Genomic DNA, 18,949 nt, shown 5'->3' with positions numbered 1-18,949 from the left:
GATCTTTCCCAAACCTGCTTCACTGCAAAGTTCGGGGGGGGGGGGGCGGGGAATCACAGCAAAATGTGGATAGCTACATTGTGGAAGAGAAAGTTTTACTTTTCCCAGTCCCATCCACATGGCAGCTATTTCCCCCTCAGCAGCCATTTCCTCCTCCCACCCCCTAGGGTTTTTTAAAATCGGCATTGAATATATTATTTTAACATTACAACATTTTTAACAAGGGCTGATTACACACAAGGTCTTTGCTGCATAGTGGAGGCCAGTGTTCACCACAGCAAGATTTCTTGTACAAATGTATTTTCTGGAGCCCCACTTTCACTTTCCACTCTGTTCGCAGCAAGTGAAACCACATATAGCATGATTTAAATCTTGCTTCGCCTCCAAAGTGGGACAGCTTTGCCAGTTGACACAGCTTTGCCCTGAATCTCTTCTCTCTGCCCATGGCCAGCCTTTCCACTCTTTCACAGCACTTTGCATGCCTTCCACCCCACTCTCTCTTTTATGCTTTTGGCTCCTTCCTGCTTCCCTAAGTGCATTGATCGAGAGATCGATATCTCATATGTATAGTGTGTGTGTGTACCTCTATTCATCTCTGTCTAATGTCTGTGTTCAGTCTCTCCTCCACCAGCACAGCCTTGGTACAGCACAGCCTCAGTTGCCAGGTGCCCTAGAGCCTTCTCCTTTGCCCCCTCCATGCTGCCACTTCCTTCCTGCTTCTCTAAAGTGCATACATTGAGATCAATCTTTCAATACAAAATAACAACAGAGAAGGCTTTTGCAAGGAACAGCTGAAGCAGGCGACTTTTTGGCTCCACAGCATCTCCCCTGCTCTGCTTCTAAAACTTTATTTTTGGCAAAACTCTCTTCTCTTTTCTTGCGAAGACAGAAAAGATACACAGAGAAAGTGCGTGTGCGCGTAGAGGGGAAAGCTGTGGGGGAGAGAATATCAGCTCTGTGCCTTTAAGGCTGTTGATGGGCGGAGTTATGAGAACTGGGAGAAGCAGAGGCCCAGCAGTGTTCTGCAGACAAACTGTGCGGCAGGCTGCCTCCGCACGTGTAATCAGAGAAATATTAACAGAGCCCACTACAAGCCCACTGCACAGAAAACAGGCTCAAGGGAAGGGTTCCAAGCATAATGGGCCAAGAACTTTGATTTCCAAGCTTTCTTTAAACAAAAGGCTGTAGCACCTTTTGTGACAGGGAGAGAAAGAAAAGAGGCTAGAGACTTTTTAAAAACAAACTTGGGGGGTTCAGAGCGGATTACACACATTATTATAATACTATAACAATATAATGGTATTTAACTGCTGATCAGCTGGAAAAATGAAAAATAAAACAGCTGGAAAAATGAAAAAAAAACCCAACCCACTGGTGTAGGGTTCCCAGTTGCCCAGTATTGGTGGTCAATTGCCTGTCAATTCATCTGGTTGCTCACCAACCCACAGAAGTTGAAAGGAGGTTAAAGAAAGAGTGAAAGATCTGCACTTCAAGTTGATGCAGAAGAAAAATGCTGGCATCATGATGAGGGATGCTCTAGCACTCTCTTCCAAAACTGTATGGATTCCATAGTGCTTGTGGGGAGAGTGCTAGAGCATCCCATGGCCTGATGCATACATTTCTGCATCAACTTGGAAGTGATGTCACTGTACTGGGTATGCAGATCATTATTCCCAACCCTGCTTCCAGGATGAACCTGGCAACCCTACCTGGTGACACTGCAGGATAGTATTGCCAGGGTACTGGTGTAGGGAAATTATGGGGAGATCTGCTGTGCAGAAGTTCCATTACTGCTGCACTCTATGGGCAGCTGCAGCAGCAACAGAGAAATAACATGAGCCCATTCCTTTGTAAAATACACCTATGTGTGAAGTCAAAATATTTTGTACTTTTTGAGTCTTTGGAATTCTCACACAAGGTGGTGGACATAACCACAAAATGACCATTGTGGGAGGTGAAATCACACATAAAGGGAATTGAAAAGCAGAAGACAGAAAGAGTAATTAAAAATACACTGAGAAAGAGGAGTGAGAGAATAAAAGCAACATTGTGGGGTTAGCAGTCACTGAAACAACAGTTATTATAATATAAAATATACAGTCAATTAGATTCCAGAGACCAGAAGCTGCACCTACATTCTAAAAACACTTGACGGGCGCAAGGGAAGATATTGGTGGGAGCAGTGGTGCCCGTGGAATAAAGTGCTTGTTTAACTGTATGTTAATATTTGTCCAGTTGTAACCAGCTGCTAAAAAAACAAGACAATTCAGTACCATAACTGATTTTCCATTGATAAGTATTTCTATATGATAAACTACGCATGCATTAAGCACTGGAAAGAATCAGCAAGTTTGCTGAGCAACATCATTACACAGAAAGGTAAAAGAAAAGAAAGGTAAAAGCAAAAGGAATGGTAATGGGAGAATTAAACGCAATTGAAAGGGAAAGGGGATTTAATAACAGAAAACTACTTGAGATGTGTACCAAAAAAGGAAGTTTGAACAGTCTTGCTTAGTTTTTAATTCCAATTTTTGGGAACAATAATGAGCAATTTCCTTTCTCCTTAGTCTTTGGATATAACTGTAATAACTGAATCTTTCTCCTCTTTTCTGTTCAATAAAGAACTGAGTACCACAGGCAGTACATTCCTAAATGAAAAGGAATTTCTAACAATACTGCTGTACACTGGCTTGCCCAGGCACAGCATGAGAAATGTTGTTTTCTTCCATCACATTCCTACCCCTAAGCTACGCAGGACAGAATGTCAAAGATAACTCTCCCAAATCCTGCACCTCCCACGAGCATCAGACACGCTTGCTCACCTAAGGTTACAGATGGGCCCCAGCATAAAATCATCTCCTTATGTTTTGATTTCCTAAACTCCAGACATAATTGTTAATCACCATGAGAGAAATTGTGGCAGGAAAAGAAAAATCACAAGTGATGAAGTAAACTCTACTGAAGAGGAATGCCGCAAGCTTATCATTCTGCCTCTAGAGATGCAACTATGTTCACAGGCATCCTTGCAAACAAATGAATTTCAGAAGTCTATGGATTGTCATAAGGGACAGATGCATACAATTGGTTTTATTTAATGATAAATACAATTAATTGTGCTGGCACAGATCTTGGTACAATCCAGGCCCTAATAAATCTTAAGCAAATGCATCCCTTTCCCAACAAAACCTATTACTCAAACTCTGCCATTTCAGCAAACATAAATAAAAGTAAACACACTCTCACATGTGCTCGTTTTGATCTCCCAGAATAGTCTGTTTTATATATTTATTGATTCCAATGGATTAGATTTGCATACTAAATCATATTATATTTAACTAGCCAAATATTCATGTAGTATTCACATTCATCTTAAATTATCCAAAAACAGGGAGTATGAACACTTGTCTTACCTTCGGCACAAGAAATTTGTTTTGCCTACACTCCCACAAAGTTGTCCAGCAAGTTCTTCAGCTCAAGTTTCACAGAAACTGTACATTAACTGAGCATATGTGGTTTGGGCTCGTAAGGTCCAGTTTCAAACTGCCACTATCTCATGAAACTCACACTCACTGGGCAGAACTGGCAAAGTGACTGTGTCTTAGGCTAGCTTACCTCACAAGGTTGAAGCAAGGTGGTCAGATATGAGAGAATTGGCAAGTGCAGAGTTATCAACAAGGTCAACACCACCAGACAACAATAAAACATGAAATACTGGACTACTGTTGTCACAGCGACCACAGAAGGTTCAAAGCACAACATCATCACTATACATGTGCAAATAAATTATAGACAATTATACACACACACCTCTCAGTACCTTGAGACGGGTTGAGTTCAGTGAACATGTACCAACTTTGTATATTTGTATATATACTTTGTACTTTGTATATTTTTGTTTCATGAATGGAGGCAGTCTGCAAGAAACATTTTCAGCCCAGTAAGAAAGCACTGATATTTGATTTATTCCTATAAGGTAGTAAATAGACTGTAATTAAAGTGTAACAAGTTGGAGGGAGACACACTGTGGAGAGCCACAATAATCCTGTACGAAAGCTTGCAATCAAAACCATGCAACGACTGCAATAAAAGATTCCACTGGCTTGTTAGTCTTCTTTATCTGAATGGAAAATACTTTGCAGGTTAGAACACACTTTCTGTCCAAGAATGTGGAGAAAGGTAGAGCCAAGCGGGAGGATCTCTGTGTATCTAAGGAAAATTGCAGCTCAGCTGATAACACAACAAACCTGACCAGAAGAGGTATGTGTAGGTATTAATGGCTAAAGGCCCAAGCTGACAAGTGCCAAGAAAGGGTGAGGATCTCACTTAGGTCACCTGAGGTTCTGCCTGAGATCTTGAAAAGCTGCTGCCAGGCAGAGTAGACAGTACTGATCCTGATAAACCAGTGGTCTGACTCAACAAAAGGTACTACAGAACCATAACATTATGTGCTACATAATAAAATGTGCTACAGAACCATAATATTAATCTACTATGAATCTATTGTTATATCAAATTTTTTTATGAGTGAAGGGAGCATTTGCTAAGAGTATCTCAAAGTCTAGAGCAGTGGTTCTCAGCCTGGGGGTTGGGACCCCTTTGGGGGTCGAATGACCCTTTCACAGGGGTCGCCTAAGACTCTCTGCATCAGTGTTCTCCATCTGTAAAATGGATAAATGTTAGGGTTAGGGGTCACCACAACATGAGGAACTGTATTAAAGGGTCGCGGCATTAGGAAGGTTGAGAACCACTGGCCTAGAGGTCCATCTGTGGACAAGCCCTGCTGCTTTACCTCTTTGCTTTTTGTTCCCCCAATTCAGTCATATTCGTATAAAACACGTCACCTGTTCCAATATTTCCACAAGTTAGGAGAAGCATCAATGAATTAGCCTTGATAATATAAAAACATTTTTAAAACCCCAAGATCAGGAAAAAAATAACAGTAAAATCAAACAAGCTGATAATTGTCGAGGGTGAGAACTTTGTTTCTAAATAGCAAAGGACCACAAATCTATTCCTACTGTCCAAACTTGCCCAAAGTTAAGCAAGCCCACCATGCTCAATGTTCCCTGCTGGAATTCAGTATGCTGTTCACCACACAGTGTGGCAACAAGAACCCCGAGGCTGAACGAAAAGGGTACAGATACAAATCCATCAACCGCTGAGTTTCACTAGGTCAAAGGGGGAAAGATGGCTATCCCAAATCATTGCTCCACCCATGTAATAAGATACAGGTCCAACCCAGAACCTCCCCAAGAAAATTAAATGATGAGCCTCCCAAGATTAAGCTCAGTTTCACTGATCCAACAATACGCAACTGTCTTTCCAAACTTTACCACCGACCTAATTGCATTCAAGTAAATAAGGCCATCTCATGCAACTGTCGCTGTTTGGTAACACAACAAAAAACAATACATTATCGATAGGTAAAATTACCCAAGCTGCAAGTGGACTGGGAGAATGCTTCAGGAACTGAAATTTCAGACCCAATGCAACCTCCTCCCTTCCTTACCCCAAATGGCTAGTAGCAGAATGGTTTCCGTAGCAGAATGGTTTCTATGTATTTTCAACAGTTTAAAAAGCAAAACTAGAGTAGATGTCAATATCTCTAAATGGCCAACAGGCACAATCATTTTGTTGAAGCTGTTGTACGGCCATACACAATGGCTCATGTATACATGTGCATTACACAACACTTGCATGAGAAAGAGAAAATAGAGAGAGTGGGGTTCAAAACTGAGCTGTACAGTTCTTTCCTACTAAAGATTATCACAAATAATCTACCGAAAAGCTGCCGATTGAAATCCTGGCAATTTCTGATTGTGCAAAATCTAGACTAAATAATCAGCCAGTAGCTGAAATCTGATCTTTCCAATTAACATTCTCACCCCTGCAGGCAAGAAGTCACAACTCCAAGCATTAAACACATTAGAGAATGCAAATATCAGGGCACTAATCATTTCTCCGTTCTTGAAACACCATCTCCATTCCTACTGCTAACATATTCCATGCTGTGACTGAAGAGGTCTCGGGCAGATTTTGTTTGTTTGTTTTTAAACAAGGTCTAAAATGAAGCGTTTAAAAAGGGTGCTTAGCCAGACTGTCACAATATTTAGCAAAGTCAGCTGTCATGTTCAGCCAAACTAAAAGCCCCAGACAAGACACAGATACACGAAAATTAAAGGCATTCATGCATCTTAAATTAATCAAGTATGAGATGTACACATATTTGACTTGCCCATCTTATATTCGAATAGTCAAGTGTGATTCCATCTGCAGATATTTAAATCTGCAGAAAGGAGATTTATCTCTTTGGGGAACCCCCCGGGTTTGCAGAAAAATCTGAAAAGTTCTTTAAAAAGGTGGGGGGAGGTTTACACACACACCTTTACTAGGCACAATAATCCCAAATACAGAAAAACATGAACTGCAAAGGAACGTACGTATAACAAGACTACTTCCTCCACCACCCCACCCATTTGCTGAAGCTTCAAAACTGCAAACAGGAAGAGGACTCTTGGTTTTTCTTTCTATTTAAAAACTACATTTTACTGTCATTTCAAAATGCTGCATGGCCCCAATCCAGGTCAGTCTTGTGGCATGGAGCTCTTTATGGCACACGCTGTACCTTTTCAAGTGCCAAAACACGTGCAGGCTGTGGGAGAGAAAACGCTTCACCTTGGGCCCATGCCAGGTTGGGGACTCGTAGTATTTAAAAATCATAGTAAAACTTAGTTACATTTACATGGGTGGCTCACCTACCTGTGCAGGAGGAATATATGTGCCAAAGGGTTCATGACATGACAGCAAATGTGTAGCTGTGGGGGGGAGCAGGGGAGAACCCCAGGTGCTCCTTGGGACCCAGGCCTCACAGTCTCGAAGCAAGTTAATCTTAATTTTAAAGCAACCACAGCCTTTTTTTTCAGCAGCATCGGGGGGCGGGGCGGGGGGAGAAAAGAGGCCGATGAACACCCTTCCACACACACACTGCCTTTAAAAAGGCCTGTGGTTGCTTTAAAATTAAGACCAGCTTACTTCTAAGCAAATAGCAGCCAGGAGGAGACTGACGGTGGGGACAAGGCCAAGGAAAGAGCACCCTCTCAGGTCTGTCCCCACCCCCAGTCTCCTCCCGGCCTCAGCACTGCTCACCTAGAAGTATTTTAAGCTTAATTTTAAACCAGAGGCTTTTTTTGCTGCAGGGGTGGCAGCGGGGTGGGGGGGGGGACATGCATGGGCAATGTTCTCCCCCCTGCTACCAAAGCTCTCTTCCCCCTTTCACTCTCTCTCCCCCCTTTCTCTCTACATGGGGGGAGGATACACTATTGAGTGATGTGTGTGTGAACAAGATAGCAAGGTACAGGTGGACAGTAAGTTAAATATGAGCATCCAGCGTGATGCAGCAACAAAAAAATCTAATGCAGTCTTGGGGTGTATCAATAGGGGTATAAAATGCAGATTGCAACAGGTTGAGGTGGCACAGTGTGAGAGCTTGGGCACCATTTTCTGTAGGTACGTATGCCCCTGCAAGGTAGTTCCCATCCTTCATGTGCCCATCTACACTGCTGCCCCCCGCCAGGCTGCTGCTTTAGCCACAGAGGTGATACTCATTTTCCCAAGGCAGGTTGCTCCGTATGCCTTGTTCAGGGCTCCATTCCCAGCCAGGCCTGGTGAGCTCCTGCAGTAGCACCCTCAACTTGCAAGGCAGGGAGGCTCACCAGCTGCCTCCCATAGAGAGCCTACCCAGCACCTGTAGTCTTTCTTTACTGTCCTCCATACAGTGCTGCAGAGGAGAACTGGGTGGGTAGGATTCTGCTTCCCAAAGTGAAGGAGAAAATGGGGAGGGTGTCAGATCTCTGCAGAAAGAAGTGGAAGGTAGGCTTCAGTTTGCACTTTTCAGACCACTCTTTAATCCTACTTTTCCTCCATAGACAAGCTCAGGGCTCCTGGACTTTTCCTTACCTATGTTGTCCTCACAACAGGTGTGTGTGTGAAAGCCATTCCCACCTTCCTGGAATTTTCTTTTGGGTGATCTTAGTTTTCCTCCTAATGACTAGCTATGGTTATGCCACAGTATTTATTAATTGTGTATTTTTCTTCTGCCAGTCCACCAGATATCTTACAGTGGCATATGAGTTCTACCATCCTCATTTTAGTCTCACATCAACTCTGGCCTGATGAAGCAGGGGTACAGCAGTCTGGCAGATGGCCCAACTAGGAAAAGTGGGGTGAGGAGGATGGAATCTTCCTCCCCTGATTCCTGCAGGTCTCCACTTACAGGCAGATAGCATGTGACTTTAAGCCTTCTCCCATGTATTCACTTGTGAGGTAGACTTTGCGCAAATAAAATGTAGACACAATCTACTGACATAAACAGTGGCCACAAGGTTCATGGTCCACCCACCTTAAGGCTGTTAACAATGGGACATTTAGGATGGCATTGATGCATAGAGTCATCATGAGTGGGAAGCCTCTATAGGTGGGAAGTGATGGCACTTCACTCACACCACTGTAAGATTTAGCAACCCATCAGCATCCTCTGCTTATTCAAATGGCCACAATATTGCTTTCTGGGCTACATCCACACATCTCTGGATATTATGCTATCTTCGCACTACCACTATAATCCGCAATTGAACTGGCTTGAACACACAGGAATCAATTTGCAAATGATTACTATAGTACAGCACCAGAGCAATATATAGCACTAAAGCTGTAGAGAAGCATTTTACAAGCACTAAAGAAGAATCAAGCACTGAAGAAGAATCAATGAAAGTTAATCAAGATAATTTTCAAAAACATGTTGACTTGCTGGCAACTCTGAAGGAAACTTGCTACCTGGAACCTGTCTGGTAAGGAACAATAGCAGAAATTCTACACACACCTAACTAGAAGAAGAAGAAAAGTTTGGATTGATACTCCGTTCTCAAACTCTTTTCCTTTCCTCCCCTCACAACAGACACCTTGAAAGATAGGTGGGGCTAAGAGTTCTGAAGAACTTTGACTAGTTCAAGGTCGTCCAGCAGACTTCATGTGGAAGAGTGAGGAAATAAATCCAGTTCACCCGACAACAGTTAATCACTTAGGTGGAGGAGTGGGGAATCAAACCCAGATCTCCAGATCAGAGTCCGCCTGCTCCTAGCTACTATACCTCATTGGCTCTCCAAAAACACCATGGAACTCTATGGGGCCTACTTGAAAGTCAGCATGCATTAGTCTGAGCTGTATATCTGATTATATGGTTGCAGTAAACTTTTCTATAAAAGAAAAAGACTGCCACAGTAGTTTTAAAGAATGTAATTTTGTCATAAATGGCAATAACAATGCTTGTTACAGTTAGTTAACAATACTTGTTATAAGTAGCTGGTTTCAAGATGGTCACTGGTTCCTAACTACTGTTTTCTTTGCTCAACATTTATGCCAGCATGAGGGAACTGTGCAGAACAAAATAATTTGACTAGGGCAAGCCAATACGTGTTGCAAGGATCCTGTTTCGTTGCATCCTAACCCTTTATGAAACAAGATAGCAACCTTCTCTGTCACATTGCAAAGGCTTCCTCATAGCAATTTTTTGCATATCCTAATTTGCATATCACAAAGGGATCATTTCATATGTGCCTGAGTAATTGTCTTTTTTTGTCTTTTGTCTTTTGCTAGAGAACTGCACAGTAAAGTCATGACACCAAGCTGCAGCTGCAGATTAATCTAGGTATATTTTGGTAACACAAGGACTGCTCTGACCTGGATGGCCCAGGTTAGCTTAAACTTTTCAGATCTTGGGAGCTAAGAAGAATCGATCCTGGTTAGTACTTGGATGGGAGACCATCAAGGAAGTTCAGGATCAATATGTGTAGGCAGGCAATGACAAACCACCTCTGATTGTCTCTTACCTTGAAAGCCCTACAGGTTGACCATAATTTACCTGTGATTTGATGGCACTTTCTACCACTACTATGTTGCGTGACAGTCTGCAAGGGGTTCACTATAAGGGCAGTGGTGGGAAGGAATTATATCTCAGAAAGATATCAAGGTTCAAATAAGTTCAATATGCTATTGATGCTTTGGGCCTTACCATCACAAATCATTTTTGTTTTGCATGCAACTGACTATGTGGATTGGGTTCTATCTCCTCAGTCTACTGACCTTGAGTTGCAAATGTGAATCTTTCTTATCTGAGCTGCTGCTCTGGTAGGCTCACTCTTACATGCATTTGAACAGATTGAGTGATCCCCATTTGTAGATTTTCAGTATCAAATGAGCCAGATTCATGACTCTAGTCTATTCACCTAGCTCAGGGGTAGGGAACCTTTAACACTCAAAGAGCCATTTGGACCCTTTTTCCACGGGAAAAGAAAACACTTGGAGCTGCAAATAATTTTTGACATTTAAAATAAAGATAACACTATATATATAGCAGTGATGGTGAACCTTTGGCACTCCAGATGTTATGGACTACAATTCCCATCAGCCCCTGCCACCATGGCCAATTGGCCATGCTGGCAGGGGCTGATGGGAATTGTAGTCCATAACATCTGGAGTGCCAAAGGTTCGCCACCATGGATATATAGGGTTTTTTTTACCTTTAACTCCGCTCATTCTGAGAAGCGCATGGATGCGCCCACCCTGCTGCCTGCAAGGCGGGCAAGGATGAAGCCAGTGGCTCGGCCTTGCCGGCCGCCGGGAAAGCACCCGCCCCACTCCAATGGGGCGGGCGAGAGGGGAAGCCCGTGGCGTGGCCCAGCCGACCGTGGGCAGTTGGTGCGCCCGCCCTGCTGCCTGCAAGGATGGGGCCGGCGGCTCGGCTCGTGGAGCCACAGTGCAAGGGCAGAAGAGCCTCATGCGGCTCTCGAGCCGCAGGTTCCCCTGCACCCTGGACTAGAAGCACTGAGCCCTGGCACAACTGTGGTAAGAAATATCTCTTTATGCCACAGCAGCTGAAACGGCCCTATTAAATGAAATTACCTAGCTATAATCCCCACAGCAGTCCAGTTACAGGGCTGTATCACAATAAGTGATTATAGATTGATGTCTTAGACTTGTGTTTTTGGCAATAAGCATATGGCACAGTGTGTCTGTACTCCAGTTAAACTAAACTGTCATTAACTGAATGGTTTAGCTATTTCTGAGCCATACACACAAACTGAGCCAGAATTCCACAAATTAACATTTTCAAGCAGTTCAGCAAGTTATAGCTATTTGCAAAATTAGGTATGTACTCCTGCGGAGGAGGGCGGTTTATAAATAGAAAAAATAAATAAAAAATAAATATCCCCTCAGAAGGCACTGATGGGGAACAACAGAGACAAACAGCAAAGGCCACACAGTTTTAGAAAGGATAAAATGTGCAATAATCAAATTAGTTCTTCAGACAATGATGGTTTTTAGATGCAGCCCTGGACCATGTGCAAGCTTCCTTTCTGTGATCAGCTTTGCTCAATGATAGCCAATTGGCCATGCTGGCAGGAGCTGATGGGAATTGTAGTCCATGAACATCTGGAGTGCCATAGGTTCACCACCATGGGCCTATCACATGGGAGCACATAAAAGAAGAGCTCCTCTCCAAAATGGTACCAGAGATACTGTATTTCTCAGCAAATCCTTTTAAATATTGGAATCGTTAAGCTAAGAGAGACCTGGAAGTTAAGCTAGTTCTAGCCCTGCACCACCAACCAACCAAACATTTTACACACCATTAAACCAACACGACAAAACTAGCACGGTAAAAGGTAACATGTTGTTTTAGATAAAGCTTAGACTGGGATTGTGGAAACTTGAATTCAGTCCCCTGTTTAGTCATTTTTGAGATAAAGTTATAGGCTTGCTTAACTCAAAGGATTACTGCATGGGGAAAATGGCATAGGCATTTTATGTCCTGCAGTTCCTTGGAGGAATGACTGCCACAAAGCCCACATCATCCTTCTAGGATAAAAGTATGGCTATAGAATGAAGATATGATAAAAATTCTTGCAGATTGCAGTGTCTTCTTTCTGCAAAAAAACCCTTCTGTTCTACTGAAACCTGATGTAAAAAATGCATGAAATGGGGGCTCTAACTTAAAAGTGAATTAATAGTTCAACCAAAGATGATTTATGTATGAATATTGCTTGTTTAGGCAATTAGTAATGTTCAGCTTTCTCTACAGTGTACACTTGATAGAATGATGCTCTATCTATTCCCACCTGACCTCTGAACAGCACCCCTACATTGATGGTTCAAAGTCTGAAATTTAAGTGTTCTTTTTTATATCACTAATGAGATTAAACTTCAGAAAATAAACCAAATAATTCACATATGGTACTTTGATAGGCAAGGTCTCAAAAAGGTTGTCATACAAAACATCTTACATACTTTAAGACATCAGCTTTATCTGAAATGTTTATTTCCTGTGTTCTGGGAATAACCTACAAACCCTCAGGTTTACCACAGCTGCAGAGCCCCATCTGTTCTTCCTCAAACTAATTCATACTGAGAGCAAGGGTTTTTTTCCATTGGCAACCTCTCCGTTTCTACACATGGAGGAATATTAAACAGCCAAACAACTCTATGAAGTAAAGCCAGCATTATGAGAGATGGTGAATTCAAAGAAGTGAATATACAGAAAAGAAAAACATATTCTGCAGATTTGCCCAAACTGGAACAAGCATAACATAAAATTGGTTCTACAGCTACAGTAAGATACTCTTTCAATTTCCCAGTGTATGATAAAAGCAATACAATTCATTTCACTTGAGCATATTTTAACAAAATGGAATGCTTAGAGGGAGTCATGGTAGGAAAGAAAAGTGCATAAGGAATCCACATGGGGGGAGGGGGCAAGTTGAAGAAAACTGCCCAGCACATGCAAGCCTTTTCAAAAGCATTCAATAAACTGATGACAAATATCCTGGCTATGTGAACTCGGTGTACGGAAAGCTCCCATATCCTGAGATAGAGATATGGACAAGCTTATTTCAGAGACCAAAACAAGTAAAGGTTCTTTGGCCAACTACAGTGGGGCACTAAGTCAGATGGAGAAACATAAATATTAAAACTGATAGCAAAGGAGAGTACTATAACTGGCATGTTTGTGTGCTTCATCTCAACATTAGGAGTTTCAAGAACTACTAGAAATAGACTCCACAGAAATAGACACAGCTACTGTGTGCAAAACCATCTAAGAAATATAATTTGTCCAGCAAACACTGCTAACCAGTCCTATACAGAAAAGAAATAATCCTGCCTGGCTAAAAACATCAAATCAGTGAACAAGGCTGAGATGCATTGTCCTGAAACACAGTATCATCACACAAGGCCTTGCATGTTCATAGTACCACACCACCATAATAATCAATGTTATCAGGTGTAAAAATGACCTAAAATGCACATCAGAGTTAGGAACAAGAAACAAGAAGCCTTAATAGGTCAGACTTCAGTCAGGTTGTCAGTCTTCAGAGAAGACAGACTATCTCCGGGAATTACAACTGATCTCCAGACTGTAAAGATCAATCCCCCTGGAGAAAAAAACTGTTGCTTTCCATCATACCCCTCTGAGGACCCTCCCCTCCACAAGCCTCACTCTCCCTAGACTTCACTTCCAAAATATCCAGGAATTTCCCAACCTGGAATTGGCAACCCAAGACTTGAGATGCTCAAACCAGAGATACCAAAGGGAGCTTAAATATCTTAGTTCTACATCCATACTCAGTACCATGATGCCGCTGATCCCTGAAGGATGTGGGGCTGCTGTAAGTACTGGCCTGTTCTCTGCATTTAAGACTATATGTTTCTGCTTTACCTGCTCCCCTTCCGAGCTGCTGGGTACTCAGTGCTAGTTTTGCTCTGTACCAGAGAACTACAACAAGTGTGAGCTAACCACTCCCACAAACAGCCTTAGGTCACTCCTTGTGCAGAGTCAGTGGGCCAAAGTACAAGTGGTGGAGGGCACAGGTTCGTCCCGCGGCCTCTAAGCCCATTTTAAATAATTCTTTAAAAATTGCTGTACCATGATCCAGATTGGGCATGCAGCGCAGGGATTCTGCAGCTGAAAAAGCATGGCAGGGGGAGAACAAGAGCTCCTGGAACTACCGCGCCACACACCTAATCTGGATGGGGGTCTTGTGCCAATTTTTTTTAAAGGTAAAGGAGGCCCCCAGGGCAAGCACTGGGTGATCACTGACCCATGGGTTGACGTCATCTACACTTTACACCTAGCAAGCTGGGTGTTCATTTCACCGACTTCAGTAGAATGGAAGGCTGCTGAGTCAACCTTGACCAGCTACCTGAAATTGACAATTTTAAATGAACAACAAATGTTTTTAGCCAAGTGTTTACAAGGATGCTGAATGCCAGGAACTCCAGCACCTTTCTCTCAGGTGCAGGAAATGACTATTGTGAACGGTGCAGGAAAGTACTCTAGTATCATTGTAAGAATAAATAATTGTAGTTCACAGCTTTTGGATACCAGTGTAGTTGGTGTTATAATTGTGTTGAGTGCCTGTACTTTCTATTTATACAGATTCAATACTTTCCTATTAGATACCTCCTCCTAAGCATCCATGGAAAAAGAGTAATTTCTTATTCATACTGAAAAAAGTCACCAACTATTTCTGCAAGCAAGAAATGTGCAGATATTCTTGGGGTCTCTGGCTGCCAGTTGTCATTTCCAAGGCACACAGCAAGAGAGCAAGCTCTGCAGTCATTCCCTGATGAACGCCTTCCAGGAAATTCCTTGCTCAAGTCCCAAATTTAGTAAGTGATACAGCATTAGTGTTTGGAAACAAATGCTTGATGAATCAATAAATCAGGAATTATGTACATTTCACTGCACAAACCCCTATGCTTTTTAAAAAGACAAGCCATAAAATCCTCAAATGCAATATGTTGAAAGCAGCTAAAGACACATTTGTGATGGGAGTAAATGAGATTCAACATCAACAAATACTTCTCTATTGAAGAGCACAATATGTTTTATAAGAGCAGGCTAGACTGATGTTCAAAATCTCTATCTTTTTTAGGCACAAAGAAAACTAGGGCATCTGCTCGTGCCTATTCAGGCTAATGAGTTTTATCTCAAGTTAACAGCTAGGAGTCTAAGTACACTAGGGGAGCCATGCAGCTGCACTGCTAACATTTTAAACACACACACACACAAATGTAGAGAAAATATGACACATCTCCGCTTGCTGCACAGGATTGCAAGCACTAATAAGAAAGTGATGCTTAGGTTTCATCCAAATGGCAATCTGAAACACAGCCAGATATGTTTTACATCTCAGGAGTAACACCACCTATGTATTTCACATACGGACCTGAACTTGAGCTATTCCACCAGCACTACCTCTGTTAGCTCTACCATTTTGGCTAGCAGGGATCTGCCAGGGATGGCAGGGTGGGGGAGGGGTGCAGTCTTACTGTAGGTTTTAGTGCCTTTTATGTGCTGGTTACACTTACCAAACAGTCTGGTTCTATAAAATCTTCTTCTGTATCAAACTAGCTATATCTAGATCACTTCAGCCACATCCACAGGAAAATAGAAACCTGAACTTATAGAAACCTGTTTGAAATCAGCATAGATTCCAGAATGCTCCAACAGAAGTCTTCCCCCAAAGCCTTGCATGGAAGAAAAGTTTTTTTTTCCTTTTTCATTCTGATGTTACCACCTTGATGTAAGTTGCTTACTATTCTAGGGTTAAGACCTCTCTATATCTAGCAAACTAAACAAGGAGATAGGCTTAATTCTTACATTTTAGTGTACAAAGTCAACTCCATGAATTTTTCAAAATGATTCAAATTCTTAAGTGTCATGCATGCAATATCTTGCAGAGATTGTCTATCAGAAGTCTACGCTAAGCCAACAGGGCTGTGCTTGGGGGGGAGGGGAGATTAAATAGATGAAAAGAATTTACAAAACAGATGAAAAAAATCTGCAAAAAGCTTGGAAATTTGGCTGAATGTTTTAAAATGCTTAGTCATTTCATCAGAGACCTAAAAGGAGCTATCATCCAAAGCCCATTTTCAGATAGATACGGAGACTGTGAGTTAACAGAACAGAGAGCTTGAATAAGGCCCATACCAGGGTTACAGCTTCTTTACACACTGTGACAGATATATCTTTTATTAGCGAATTCTCCTTTAAGAGTTCTTGAGTACAACATTCCACCATATGCTCTCCCTTACATGCAATCAAAAGTTCTGCTAACATTTGATAAAAGTAGGTAGCACCACTGAAGGTAAATTAAAAATCAGTCTTTAAAGGTAAATTGGATTCTTAAAAATATCATCTCCTATAACTTGAAAAAATACACACAAGATAATCTCATCTGATGTACCTACTCAATGAAGCAATAGGAAATTTTAACAATCCACACTAACTCTTTGGTAGTAAAATGGAACCAGTTGATATAACTGCATGTTGCAGATCCCTGGGCAATGCATAATGTAGCTCAGAACAAACTACTTGGAACTCTCTTAGTGGAGTCAGAAAACAGATCATCCAGACTATACTTATTATCAGAGAGTACACCTCAAATACAAATAATAGCACAGTCATGTTTGTTAAAGTTCCCCAATCTGCTTTCTAACAATTGCCTAGAAAACAGATTCAAGTTCTGCAAAGTAGAAATTCACACAAGCCTGGTAATTCAACATCATAAGGAGGAGAGAAACTTGTGAAGGCAAAAACAGCTTTGCAAGATTAGCCTTGAATTCTGTCCCCACCAATAGGCAGACAGATGTCATAGGAAGGCCTTACAACCACAAGTATACCTTTCATTCCTCACCCCCATGTCAGAAGTACACAGCCTTTGATCGTGCAGATTCTCCTCTTTGCAATGATTCCTTAATGGGTAAGATTACCTATTTGCATGGTTTTACACAACAAATAAAATTGAGTGCTAAGGGCTTTAAGAGGAGTGGGTGTGACAGAAAGGGGAAACAGAGTTGCTTGATTCAAACCTCCATTTGGCATAGAAAAAGTCCCCCACTTTGAAAATCCAAAGCAACAAGTTCTCCTTAGGCTGAGCTTTCTGCCTACCTGAGAGTTACCTTCCACGGTGCCCTTTTTGCAGGCAGGGTAGCGAATGGGAGGAGGGGGGGAACCCAAGCAGCTTACCACAACCTCTGAGCCACCTGCCACTCAAGCCAAAATGTAATTCACAGGAGGACACCCGCAATAACAACACGGGCGGGAGCGACAAACACAGGGATGAACTCTTTAAGCGGCTCTACCTGTGCGCTCGCTTCTCCCTTTGCCGGCAGAAAACGGGAGGGACGTCTAAGCTCTGCTCCAGGGGAGGGTCCAAAGTGAGTGCAACCCAATCGTCACCGTTGACTGACAGCGCTATACACCAAGGGGAATCTTCCGGCAGAACAGAACAGGGTGGTGGGGGCGATCTCAGACGGTTGTTTCCATGATGTCAGCGAGCAGTAGTTCTCGGACAGGTAGAGAGAGGTGATACGGCGCGGGAGGGCGCACACGCGCGCAAACATGTCAAGGGACCCGATACCCCGAGGTACGCCTTTCCGTTTAACCCAAATGGACGATAAGAAAAGGGGCTTAATGCAATGATAGGTTTTGAAAGTTCCTGAGGCGAAGCGACACAATTCCGTCTCGGGAGGGCAACCGGTGCCCTGCAGATAGTCAGGATTTCTATGCAACAAACTAATCCCAAACCAGCTTTACTGCACCTCTTCCTGAGCTTAGCGATTTACGGTTTCCATAATTACTTCGGATTTGCATCACAACCGCATGCGTGATTCCCAGCGTATAAAAATCGAGCAGGTTTTCTTTACAAGATACCTGACTAACTCGTTGATCTACGACGTCTTGCATCCTAAACTCCCCTAAAGTGCTTCTCAGGCAAATGAGGAGCAACCAGAACCACTAGAATGCCAGCACAGGCGACCAGAAGCAGGCTTCAAGGAACGAAGACGCGCTTCGGTGAAAAGCAAGTTTGGAGAAATAGAGAGAGAAAAAAAACTTCAGATCCTTTTTTCCCCAAATACCTTAACTCAGCAGACAAACTAAAAGAAAGCTGCAGCCCTCTAACGTCACTCCCGTAACCTCGTTAAAGCCCTTTCTTGGGAGCCTCAATCTAAAGAACTCTCCGCTCAGAAAACGAACAGCAGAGTTAATTCACCAAAATAGCCTGCAGTTATCTTCAAAGCATCTAAGTGAGAAAACTCACTCCAGGATCCGAGGAGGAGGAGGAGGAGGAGAAACGAAAGAGTGCTACCTGGATTTCTATTAGGCGCCAGGAAGTGTCCCCATACATGTTCAGACAGCTCCAGGCATATTTCAAATTTCTGGACACTCGCCTTTGGATAGTCACCTTCCCATTCTGGGGCGGCTCTTAAAGCAGTAACAAAAGGAAAGAGACTGCGAGTCCCGCCTCTACCGAGGCTGCGGACGCTATTGGCTGCTCTGGAGAGGGCCGGGTTTCTTGAGCCATTCATCAAGTAATCGTATCAAAGCCGTGGCCCCATTCACGACTGTAGCTGTCAAGAGGAGGTCAATTCTTCTCACACCCGCAAACCCTCGCAGGGGCTGGTTAGGATGCTGCCCCGCGGATATGCCCATCTGGGAGCTGATTGGTTCCCAGAGTCCACTCCCCCTGCATGAGAAATCCCGCTGGCTCGGATTAAAATACTTCAGCAGGACCCCCACAAAACAGGCACCAATTACAGTGTTAAAATTAGCCGGAGATTTTGGGGGTGGCAGGGAGGCAAGCAAAGCAGTGGGTGGGATATTTTTACAAGCATCGAAGTCACTGTCTAAATGAATGCTTTTGAACCTTTCATGGATATTCTAAAAAGACTGGTTTGTTGGTGCAGGCAAGGAAGAATCAAGTTCTGCATAAAACTACAGACCTACTTAACGTTTTCAAACCTGCCATTAGTTTTGTCTGTCCCCATTCGTTACGACTGTGGTTTCTGTGGTTCGAGTTTATTCTGCTGAGTAAAATAAACAATAGAAAAA

At 42.8% G+C, this 18,949-nt stretch overlaps 1 protein-coding gene across 9 annotated transcripts in view; it reads right to left on the bottom strand.

Moving 5' to 3' along the window:
• OSBPL3 (oxysterol binding protein like 3) overlaps nt 1-18,334 on the bottom strand; it is a 103,767-nt gene extending 85,433 nt beyond the window's left edge. For 4 of the 9 annotated variants that reach the window (XM_048511660.1, XM_048511667.1, XM_048511666.1 and 1 more), the window contains exon 1: nt 18,207-18,334. The gene's annotated coding sequence lies outside the window, so the exon portion shown is untranslated. Of the gene's footprint in view, nt 1-3,410; nt 3,522-17,005; nt 17,175-17,199; nt 17,665-17,976; nt 18,149-18,206 lie in introns of those variants that run through there. The other 5 variants (XM_048511664.1, XM_048511662.1, XM_048511661.1 and 2 more) reach the window with 5 other exon arrangements.
• Between the last annotated feature and the right edge of the window lie 615 nt (nt 18,335-18,949).

The sequence above is a fragment of the Sphaerodactylus townsendi genome, linkage group LG11 (genome assembly GCF_021028975.2).
Source record: "Sphaerodactylus townsendi isolate TG3544 linkage group LG11, MPM_Stown_v2.3, whole genome shotgun sequence".
Lineage (NCBI taxonomy): Eukaryota > Metazoa > Chordata > Lepidosauria > Squamata > Sphaerodactylidae > Sphaerodactylus > Sphaerodactylus townsendi.
Note: the sequence above shows the minus strand (reverse complement) of the source record. Positions and strands in the feature narration are given on the sequence as shown.